Source organism: Lathyrus oleraceus, chromosome 6 (genome assembly GCF_024323335.1).
Source record: "Lathyrus oleraceus cultivar Zhongwan6 chromosome 6, CAAS_Psat_ZW6_1.0, whole genome shotgun sequence".
Classification (NCBI taxonomy): Eukaryota; Viridiplantae; Streptophyta; class Magnoliopsida; order Fabales; family Fabaceae; genus Lathyrus; species Lathyrus oleraceus.
In genome coordinates, this window is record NC_066584.1 from 370,058,300 (window position 1) to 370,070,612 (window position 12,313).

Below are 12,313 nucleotides of genomic sequence, written 5' to 3' on the forward strand. Positions count from 1 at the left end.
CGCAGGCATTCGCTAGCACCTTCGCTAGGCGAACATGTAGCGAAGCTTCGCTAGCACCTCGCTAGGCGAAGCAGTAGCGAGCGTGACAGTAGTTGTTTTTTTTTATTTGCTCTAATCTGTTTTGTGTTCTATTGTGACATGTTTTCTATTGCATCCATGCATCGCTTACTTGACACTGTTGTCGTTATGATTCTTTTGTTTGGGGCAACTCTGGATTGCACCCCATCTTGTTTCTCTAACCTGTTTGTTGAGTTTTTGTAAGGGCTCACATGATCCTTGAAAGGATAGCTTACTGGGTATTCCACTTTATTTGTGGGATACCACTTGGAGGTTTATTTCGATTACCTGTGCTGACTTGCTTTCTTTGATGGCGCTAGCTTGAGAGATCTCTGAGTTTCTTGTCTCTTTAGTTGCTGTTACTTCAGATCCTTATCCGTGTGGTACTTTTACATCTTTCCCGCATTTTACCGCTTTCTTGGCAGGAAGACCTCTATAGGAGGCAATGTTTTCTTTTGTTTGTTTACTTTTGTGCCCAAAGACCTCCGCGAAGAGGCAATTGACGGATAAAAGGGATTAGTAATCAATCCCCCGTTATTCAGTGTGTCGTTCTTTATACTCCCACTACGTGTCGATGCTTCAGAACAAAAGCCCAAGATCTTTTGTCCGGTCAGTCAGTGGAGAGGGTTCCACCTTTCTGAATCCCCACTTTTTGTCATGAGCTCACCCTGTCCGGGGTTAAGAGCTATGAGGTCTTATCCTCATTACCCTTCTGATCTGCTCACCCTGACGTTCAGTGTCAGTGGTTAAGAGCCTATTTGATTACCCTTCCATGGCTTGTTTGTCGAGGTTGATATGACCCCTCTTGACTAAAGCCCTACCCACGTATGTTTGAGCCCCATGTTGGCATGTTTACTTTATGCATATTTGTTTTGTATGGTGTGATCGTCTCCCCATAGGATTGCTAGGCTTCGTGTAGTCTCTCGTTTGCATGTCAATTAAGGTAGCACTGTTCCTTCGTCTAGGACTTCCTTTTTGCATGAGCGTTCCTAAAACCCAAACAAACTCATTGATTTTTCTTCTCCTAAGACACGTTAACTCCTTCTACTACAGGCGAGTAAGTCTCCAAAGGTCGAGCATCCGGTAGATTGCGTAGTAACGTCGTTCGCCGAAAACACAACCCTTACCCCGTAGTTAGCCGAACTACGGCTTGCTCTGATTCTCATTCCAGATGAGATACGTAGGCATGAGAGGCGATGTCTTAGCGAGCAAACTCCTCTTTAACCCGTAGGTAGCCAAGCTACGAATACTCTGATTCTCATATTCAGATGAGATACGTATGCAGTGAAGGCGACATCCGTGCGAGTCATTTTCTTTAAACCCCTTTTTAGTAAATAGTACATTAGATAAACCTACACCCTTTAGACAAGAACAATAAAAGTGGATCCCGTAGAGTACTACGGATGCGTAGGGGTGCTAATACATTCCCTTCGCATAATCGGCTCCCGAACCCAAGATTTGGTTGCGAGACCTTGTCTTTTCCTTTTTCCAAGTTTACTTCAAGCGTTTCCTTTCCTTCCTTTGGGATAAATAACGCACGGTGGCGACTCTTCTGTCATTTCTTTTTCGCCGGTTGTTTTTTCGCATTCCTATTTTTTAGGCTGCGACAGCCATCTGTCATCTTTCTCGTAAATTGAAGTTGAGGATGAGGTTGGAACCCCATTCTAAGCCTTATCTATTGCTGCTGAGAAGAGAATTAGGGCACCTATGTCCTCGTTGAAATATGCTCAAAAGATTGTTGAAGAAGGTGTTGTTCATCAGTGGGGACGCATGGTAGAAGTCTCCGACAACAAAGGAAGAACTGGTTTGGGGTTCCAGAAAGGCTCATCAATTGCAAGATCTGAAGATATGACACTTAGCTTCCGTAGCAGAGGGTTCATTCATGACAATGAACAACACTTAGCTGCTGTGCTAGAGGATAACGAAGAGGAAGACTGCACCAACTTTGTAATGCATGGAAGGACGTGCAACAATTGGATTGTTGTTGATATTCCCGTTATTTTGCATCGATCTAAGTAATTGCTTTTATATTTTAAAATCCTTCTCCTATGCCTAAGGGAGAAATGAACATTGTTTAGGCCTTTTAAATTGATCATCAATAAAATTAATTCTATTCATCCACATCTTTGATGTTTATTTTTACTTTTTGCTTTATTCTGAAAATGGTAATCATAAAAAAACATAAATAAACAATATAATTGTCCATCTGCATAATATTTGGTCACAAGTTCACTTCTCTAAAATCAAAATATCAAATCATTATACAGGTTGGTTCCTAACCCCATTGAATACAATTATCCTTCTCCTTCTCCAAATTTTGAGTTCCCTGTGTTTGAGGCCGAGGAGGAAAGTGATATGGAAGTGAGTGATGAATTATCTCATCTTCTTTAGCAAGATGAAAAGATCATTCAGCCATTTGAAGAGAAAATTGAGCTAGTCAACATGGGATCCGAGGATGATGTGAAAGAAGTAAAGATTGGGTCTCGCCTATGTCCAGATGTTAAGAAGGAGTTGATCGATCTTCTTCGAGAGTATTCAGATGTGCTTGCTTGGTCCTATCAAGACATGCCTAGTTTGGATTCTGAGATTGTGGAGCATAGATTGTCGTTGAAGCCAGAATTCCTGCCAGTAAAGCAGAAGTTGAGAAGAACGTATCCTGATATGGCTGTGAAGATTAAAGAAGAAGTGCAAAAGCTGATTGATGCCGGTTTCCTTGTAACCATTGAGTATCCACAATGGGTGGCCAATATTGTTCCTGTGCCGAAGAAAGATGGAAAATTCCGCATGCATGTCAATTATAAAGATTTGAATAAAGCCTGTCCGAAAGATGATTTCCCTTTGCCACACATTGATATGTTGGTAGACAATACTGCTAAATTCAAAGTATTTTCATTTATGGATGGATTTTCCGGTTATAATCAAATCAAGATGGCACCCGAAGATATGAAGAAGACCATATTCATTACACCCTGGGGAACATTCTATTATAGAGTGATGCCTTTCGGTGTAAGGTTTATCAAGAATCAGATTATATGCCGTTATGGTGTGCCAAGTAAGATCATTACTGATAACGGATCGAACTTGAATAACAATATAGTGGAAGCCCTTTGCAAAGACTTCAAGATTGCATATCATAATTCTTCTCCCTATAGACCCAAGATGAATGGGGCTGTTGAGGTTGCGAATAAGAACATCAAGAAGATTATCTAGAAGATGGTTGTCACGTACAAGGATTGGCATGAGGTGCTCCCTTTTGCTTTGCGTGGATATCATACATCCATCCGCACTTCAACAGGGGAAACCCCTTTCTCTCTTGTGTATGGTATGGAAGCAGTGCTCCCCGTAGAGGTTGAGATTCCTTCATTGTGTGTGCTTATGGAAGCCAAGTTGACTGAAGCTGAATGGTGTTAGACCAGGTTTGACCAGTTGAATTTGATTGAAGAGAAGAGATTATCTTCCATGTGTCATGGTCAGTTATATCAGCAGAGAATGAAGAAAGATATTGATAAGAAGGTCAGACCTCGTGTATTCAGAGAAGGTGACCTTGTGCTCAAAAATATTTTGACGTTCAAGCCAGATTCCAGAAAAAAATGGACTCCTAATTATGAATGCCCATATGTTGTAAGAGAGCCTTTTCAGGCGGTGCATTGATTTTTATAACTATGGATGGTGAAGAGTTGACTCGTCCTGTGAACGCAGATGCAATCAAGAAATACTTCGCCTAAAAAAGAAAAGAACAACTCGCTAAGTTGAAAACCTGAAAGGGCGGCTTAGGCAAAAATGAGCGTCTCGGTGGATTGAAAACCCGAAAGGGCGATCCAGGCAAAAATTAGAGACATAAAACAGAAAGAATTTCCCAATAAGTTGAGTACCCCACCTTGGGGCAACTTATGCAAAAATTAGGGATTATGGCAAGTAACTGCATTCTGCTGATCTTCAGTGTTTTGAAGGTTTTTTTGAGCACAAGGGTTGACATTAGTTTATCTCTAGCAGCGGTCAAGAGCACAGTGGATATCAAGAGTTGGTAGAGGGATTAAGGATCATTTGTATTCAATGTAACCTCTTTCCATGTAAATTACCATTTTCAACTTTGTAAAATCTATGGAGTCTTGTCATTTACAGACTACCATTATATTAAATAAAGTTGAGCTTTTATCCAATTTGTTTCTACTCTTATTTACTTAAGCCAATAGTTTTAAATTTTATTATGATCATTTTAAAATTAAATTTTAAATCAAAATCAAGTTTTATTTAATATATAAAAGCAAGAATTTTTCCAAAGCAAGTAAAATGAATATCAACAGCAATTCAATAAATAGCAAGTTCTTAAGTGTAAAGCATCAAAGGTTCCCCAAGCAGTTAACCCTTTGGGTATCCCTAGATATTAGTGTTGATTCAGTTCCTCGGTGGAGTGTTTGATCCTCTGTGGAACTTCTTTCCTTAACCTCAACTGATTTGGTTGATTCAGATACCCTTCAGCATGTTGTTTTCCCCGACAAAGTTTCTGCCCTCTCCAGCGAAGTTTGGATTTCCTCAGCAGAGTGGATCTTCAGAGATGGTTGATCTTCCCCAGTGGATTGCTTTGGTGTCCCCACTAGTCTCTATTCAACTTGCTCCCAGTCAGAGTTTCCTCCTGGTTTCTGAGCAGCTTTTATGATTTTGTTCTATAGGGTTGTCTCCCATTTTTATGATGTTGACCTAAAATTCCCCATAGATTGGATGTTTTATCCTCAGTAGATCTCCTCCTTCCCCGGTTAGGTTTGAACCTTTGGGATGTTGATCTCTATGTTCTCCAGCAATTATCTCCATGTTTGGTGGATTGACCGAGGATTGTACCGGTGGTTCAAATTCTTTGCGACACCGTTATATCCTTTGTAATCGTGTTGTCATCATAATCATCATATATATATATATATATATATATATACATTCATATAATCTCATAATTTGCATATCCTGCATCTTCATATTTGTTTGAGATGCTTATTCTCTGTTATGGCGGTATTTTATCCCCATACCAAACCTGGTGTCTGTCCTCCTTCAATTGTAGAGTGTCAGCCCCTTAAGCAGAAAGACTTTAACATTTTTCCATTTCCCCACTGAGTTTGTTTCCTCGTGGATGGTTGTTATTTCAGTTTCCTATCCAGTAGATTTTTTGGATGGAATTACTCCCCTTGAGTTATGTCCTCATTGGGTTGAGTCTTGATTGATTGTTTCTTTCTAGTTCTTACCTAGATGGATACTTTGGTCCCCTAAGAGTCTATTACCCAGTAACTGGTAATATTCTTCTTAGTTTGCAGTTTGTTACTTCTTGCCTAATACCCGACAAAAGTACCCTTATTTCTTTCCTCATTAGAGTGCCAAGTGGATCTATTCCCCAGGAAGTGTATCCTTGATATGTTCATCCTAACCAGTGACAGATATCTTTCTTTTCCCAGCCTGAGTCTATCCTTGATATGTTCACTTTAACTAGTGATGGATATTCTTATTTTTGGTATTCTACCCAGTAAAAATGTAGTTGTAATCCCTATTTTGTTCCTCAGAGAGTTAATCCTTGATAAGTTCATCTTAACCGATGACAGGTTTCTTCTCTTCGTGGTTTCTACCCAGTAACCAGTAGTTGTAAATCCCGCATTATCCGATTTTCAGAGTCTATCCTTGATATGTTCATCTTAACCGGTGACGGCTTTTCTCTTTGATTGGTCTTCTACCTAGTAACCGGTAGTTGTAAATCCGACTTTGTCCCCTTGCAGAGTCTATCCTTGATATGTTAATCCTAACCGGTGACGGATTTTCTCTCTGACGGTTTTCTATCTAGCTTTCGATAGTTGTAATTCCTACCCTTTTTGTTCAGTTGGTATATCCTTGATATGCTCATCCTAACCGATGACGGGTATCCTCCTTGGCATTTCCAGGCAAGTCTATCCTTGATATCTTCATCTTAACCGGTGACGGATTTTCTTCCCTGTTAAGTTTATCCTTGTTATGTTCATTCTAACCGATGACAGATACTCTCACCCTTGGTCTTCTGCCCAGTAACTGGTAGTTGTAAATCCTATATTTTATGCAGTTTTTCCCAGCAAGGCTATTCTTACCTAGTAACTGGTAATGAATACTCCCTCCTGGTGGTCCTCAGCGAGCCATCCTTTATATGTTCATCCTAACCGATGCCGGATGTTCTCTCTATCAGATCTTTATTATCTCCTTACCCAGTAACAGATAGTAGATAATAGATTTTTGTTCCTCCTGTGTTAGAGTTTATCTTCCCCAGATGAGTTGAGTGCATATTTCCTTAGTGAAATCGCTTTTCCTGCATGAGTCGAGTATTTCAGTTTTATCCTGACTTACTCATATCCCCTGCAGATGTTGTTGTCTCCCCGACTGAGTCTTTTCCATGTTTATGTGGAATCCCTCTAGTCCCCCAGTAGTTTTAAGTCGTAGCCTGGCCTACACATAACTCCTTTTTCCCTAGAGTCTCTGTCTCCCCAGTGAGTTTTCCTTACAAAATGCATTGTTCTCCTGCGGGTTTTCAGTCTCTCTGATTTCTTTTTCCTTTGTGGCAATATTTCTCCACAAAGCATTAACTTTTACATTCATATCATATGCTTCATGAGGTCTCTTAGGGACCAAAATTTGTTTCTCTATGTTGTTATTTAAGCCTATTCTACTGAGTCGAGCCAGAGATTTTAATCTTCACCTCCTCACTTAGAATGTCCTTAAATAGGGGCAGCTGTAAGACCCCAATTTTGACCATAAGATCCCTCATGTAATTTCATCATAAGCACTAGCATTTGGATCATACCTTGCCATCCTCCTTACCCCTCTTTCATTGGGTTTGTTTTGGGAGAGATCACCAAGCACTTTGTGATTGTATCATACTTGTATTTTATCATTTCACTAACCAAAATATCAAAAATATGTCTTTGCATTTGCCTAACTCTTTTGTAGGAAGGGTATGATCTCATTGATTCATCAAGTTCACATCTAGGGTTTGAAACCCTCATGACCAAAGATCACAACCAAGAATTTATTCAAGAATGGTTATGAGCATCATATATGAGTCCCAATGTTCTCTACATATTATATTGATCAAGATTTCTTCAAGAGTTTGAGGGTGATTTGCCTTGGAAACCCTAGTTTGACTGGGTATCTTGAGTAACTTCTCCAATAAGCTATCTCACCAATTGATCAAATTTCTCAAGGGACACCTCAAAATTCATCATCTTATGCATATATGATCTACCATGAGCCAATAAAGTCAAGAGAATTGGAAGTTAGCAAGTTGGTTGATGGTGGTTGGCCCGATGGATTCATCTGATCAAAACGGGGTCTCCCTAGACCTTATCTCCTACAATTTTCACCATATGAAAATGATTCCAAGAGAAAACTTACTCTAAATGACATTAAAAACAACTTTCATATTGAGACCTAGAGCTAGTTTTTCTTGGAAAAGCATTTTCTATGTTGAACATTATAGGTCAATTTGTCTAAACCCTAATTTGAAAGTCAACTTCCCAAGGCCATAACTTGCTCAATTTTTATGAGATAAAATATTTTCAAGTCGCATAATCAAATTCAATGTTTCTACTTCAACTTTTATGTTTGGAGTGGGAGCTTATTCAACTTTTTTGAGCATGTGATATGAGGTTACATTATAGGTCACTTTTGACCTATACCATTTTAAATCCAAATTACATGAAATTTGTGACCATTTTGAAGGTACTTGAGAGAGCTACAACTTTAATGAAGACACTTTTCTCATTTGAAGCTCATATAAAAAGTTAAGTAAGGTGGAATATTGAGACATATGACTTGACACTTAGAAAAATTTTGATATGTCAAATATTTCCAAATTTCCACCTCAAATTTCTCCAAGTTGCAAGCTCCAAAGAAAAATTATTGAACATGAAAGTTGTTCCTCTTGATCTCACCTTTCCAAAGAGCTCAAATTCATTCATTTTGGACAAGGAATGCATAGGCTGCGCATGGCATGAACATGGTGTCATCACTTGGCAAGGATCAAACTCCAAATCCAAATGCACACTTGCCTTTCAATCCAAGCTGAATTCAGACTATCTAACATTCATTTGTGGACTTATGGCAATGATTTTATGGGCCTATGCGCGCCCGTGCACCAATGCATCATCAATGACCAAATCTGGAAAGTGATTTCAAGTGTGCAAATATCAATGGTTTTAGATATAAATAGAGCCTCATATGCTCAGCAATGAACACACATTCGCTCCAGCTTTGATCCCTCATCTCAAACCCTCCCTTTGCAAAGGATAAACCTCTGAAGTTCATTTGAAATTGAGGTTGAATTTCCACTGTTTTGAAATTCAAATCTCTAGGAATCCACATCCTTGTAAGCATCCAATCCTTCTTCTGCAAGCAAGTGGAGTGAGATCAAGCACAAGCAAGATCAAGATCAGTTGAATCCAGACCTCCATTAAAGGTATTTTCCAGAAATTTTGATCTCTTCAATTCTCTCAAATTTTTTCTCAATTCTATTGATTCTTTGGTTGTCTGAAGTCCTACCAATGTAGGCAAGAAGATTGAGGTACTTTGAGGCCAAATTGAAGCAACTCAGTTCATGCACCTCAAATTTCAACTCCATGTATCTCTCAATATACTCGGAGTTAGAGTAAATTGACGCCAGGTTCGAGCTCAGTGCCATTTTTACTTTGAAATCATGTCAGTTGCTTTGAGGCCAAATCAAAGCAACTCAGTTCATGCACCTCAAATTTCAACTCCATGTATCTCTCAATATACTTGGAGTTAGAGTGAATTGAGGCCAGGTTCAAGCTCAGTGCCATTTTTACTTTGAAATCATGTCCTTGTTTTAAATTTTGGTGATGGTTGATGGTGGACCAGCCCGGTGAGGTCCATCGGAGAAGAAGACCGGAGCTACAGCTCTGGCCATGCGCTGGCATGTCTCATAGCCACCGGATCCATGTAATTTGTTTTAATCTCGTGTGTTCCTTTTGAATACCATGCATGTTGCGTGCTGACTTGAGTGCACGATGGAACGCGTGTTTCTGACCACTTGATCTGCCACCTCAATTAATGAGGGAGATCAAGTGGTCCACGTTTTTTATGATATTTTAATTTTCATTTTAATTGCATTATTTTCAATAATTCATATTAAATTCAATATTGATCCCAAAAATATGGGACTTTCACCAAAAAATTTAAAATTCATATTAAATTTTTCTCTTTCATATTCTAAATTAAAATTATTTTTTGGATTATTATTAATATTTTTCATGAATTAATTGATTTTGCATTTTTTTTAATTGTTTAAAAATATTTTTAAATGTCCAAAAATCATGAAATTTTTTCTCCAAGGTCCTTTGACCTTGTTTAACCTATGATAAATCTCATGGTCATTTCTTTGGTGTTTTGATGAGATTTTAGGAATTGGACAAACTATATTTAATTTAAATGCACTATTTTAGTATTTTTAATTTGAACAAATGCCAAATGAATTTGTTGACCAATGATGATGAGTTGTTTATGTTTGACTCTTGTTGTTGGGCCTTGGTCAAGGTTGATTTGACTTTTTCAAATTAATATCATTGGATTTAGGGGATTGATGGAATGTATATTCCATCTCCCAAAATGAATGGATGATATTAATTTGGTAAAAGTCCTCCTTTGATCAATTTGTGTTTTGATCCATTCCCCTTCCACTTCATCTTATTCCCTTTCTTTATTCACTCATTCCGTTTGGTCTATAACATCTCAAAGTCCTAATGCTAGTTGACTGAAAAATTGACATGAGTATGGATGCGATTAGGTCACACCTTTTGCATATTCTTTTTGTGTGTGGTATGTTTCATGAGCATAGTCCATTATACTATATCTTTAATATGCATTAACTGTAAGAACGAAGTGCGCCTAAGAGGGGGGGTGAATTAGGTTCTTTAAAATTTTATCCGGTTTTATGATATGAAGTTGATAATATTTCTGGTTTGGAAATTTATGAAAGATGTAAAGGCGGAAAGATAAATGACACAAGGATATATCCTAGTTCCCCTCACAATCCGAGAGTACTCCAATCCCTTACGCAGTAAGAGATTTTCACTATGTTTGGAAACTTGAACAATAAATAACCAAAAACCAAGAACAATCCTCTTGGACCAAGAACAATCCTCTTGGATTTTCACTAAGTCACCCTATGAGAACAATCCTCTCAATGTGACTAATATTGCTTCCTAACAATCCTAGAAAGCAAAGATACAACAAGTATAATTTGTGTATAAGTGTTTGAATAAATGAAATATATCAATCACTTGATTGATCTTCTGTTTCAAGTAAAACAAATCACAAGGATAATATTAGTGCTCAATGTGTATGAATATATGAGAGTATTTTTCTGAAATATGTATGTAACAATGTTGGAAAAATATCTCAATGAAAGTTGATGTATATATGAAAACTTGGGTTAAAAGTTGGTATATTTGGAGTTTGTAATTTGTATGAAAGAGGTGAGTGATAAAATCTGAAAAGTATAGTATATATAGGAGACTCTATACCCTTTAGAAAAGCTGCATATAAGTGGAACAATGCAATGGTCAAGGGCAAGAGATATGAATTCGTATGGCACTGATTAATAATGAAGAAGTGCCACTGGTTCAGGTGTAACCGGTTACCTGAAGGATGTAACCGATTACATGGTTACGTTATGGCCCAGAAAAACAAAACACTCGATCATGTAACCGGTTACTTAAATGATGTAATCGGTTACATCGTATTGAAAATGATCAAATATAAAGGTTTTTTTCTACTGTCGGGGATGTAACCGATTACATGATATTGGTAACGGGTTACATGAACTTAAAAGACCAAAAATAGTGTTTTGTAAAAGGGTAAGTGTTTATGGTATGTATTTGATGTTTTGGTAATGCATTTGACTAAATGTTTTGAGCACTAACAAATATCAATGCACAGAGTTTTAGCTTGTACCCATATCAGTTGAAGATCAATTACTTTGAGTCTTTAATCTTCATGAAATTTGTAAGCAAGCTTTGAATCTTATGCAATTTGTCTTGGCTCATCCTTTTTGATATTCTTGAAATATGTTGTCTTCATCAAAACAAGGTCTTTAAGCAATTTTGGAGAAGCTTGAAAATACATTCTCCCCCTTTTTGATGATGACAACCACTGAGCCTTTGAGCTTTGTTATTTTTGTCCAGGAGTATATGCTCCCCCTATCTTGATATCTCCCTCTATCTTGATAGCCTTTCTTTACTTATATATGGACTGCATAAAAGTTGGACAAAAAGCAACATACAAGCAATATACATACCAACCAAGCTCTTCTCCCCCTTTGGAATTATAAAAAAGGATGGGGGAATAGAAGATATAACAATTTTTACCAAATAATATAGAGGTAGAATATAAGTGGGTAATAAAGAGTGATGTGGGTAAATGGTGAAATGTGAGTGGGTAGTAAAAGATAGGTTGAATCTTGACTAAGTGAGGAGGATGAATGTTGACCAAGAATTTAAGAGAATTCAACCATAATTAATGTAGAAGAAGATAAAAAATAGAAGATATATATAAAACAGTATTTATGGCAAAAACATAGTGATGTAACTGGTTACTTACTTCGTGTAACTGGTTACATGGTGTGAAAAAAGAAAAACAGAATCAAATAAAATGTAAGTTACAGTGATGTAACCGGTTACCTACTTCATGTAACCGGTTACATGGTGCAGAAATGACCAAATAGAGGCAAAAGTACATATACGCACAGTAATGTAACCGATTACATGATGCAAAAACTGGGAATTAAAAGCAATAAAAGCATATTTTGGCACATGTAACACATATAGAACCTTCACAAATGAAATTGTGAAGATTTATTAAGGTAGAGAAATATATAGCATGCACCTTAAGTGATGAATATGCGTGTCATACGTCATGTTCGTCCAAAATCCCAAGTTCTCTCTGAATCTTGAAGAAGGGTTCTTTGGCAAGCGGTTTTGTGAAGATATCTGCTAACTGATTATGTGTATCTACAAAAGTGACTTCAACGTCTCCTTTAAGCACATGATCGTGAAGAAAATGATGTCGAATGTCTATGTGTTTGGTATGAGAATGCATGACCGGATTCTTTGTGATATTTATCGCACTTGTGTTGTCGCATCGAAGAGGTATGCAACCAAGATTTACTCCATAGTCACTAAGTTGTTGTTTTAGCCATAAGATTTGAGCGCAACAACTACCGGCCGCAATGTATTCTGCTTCA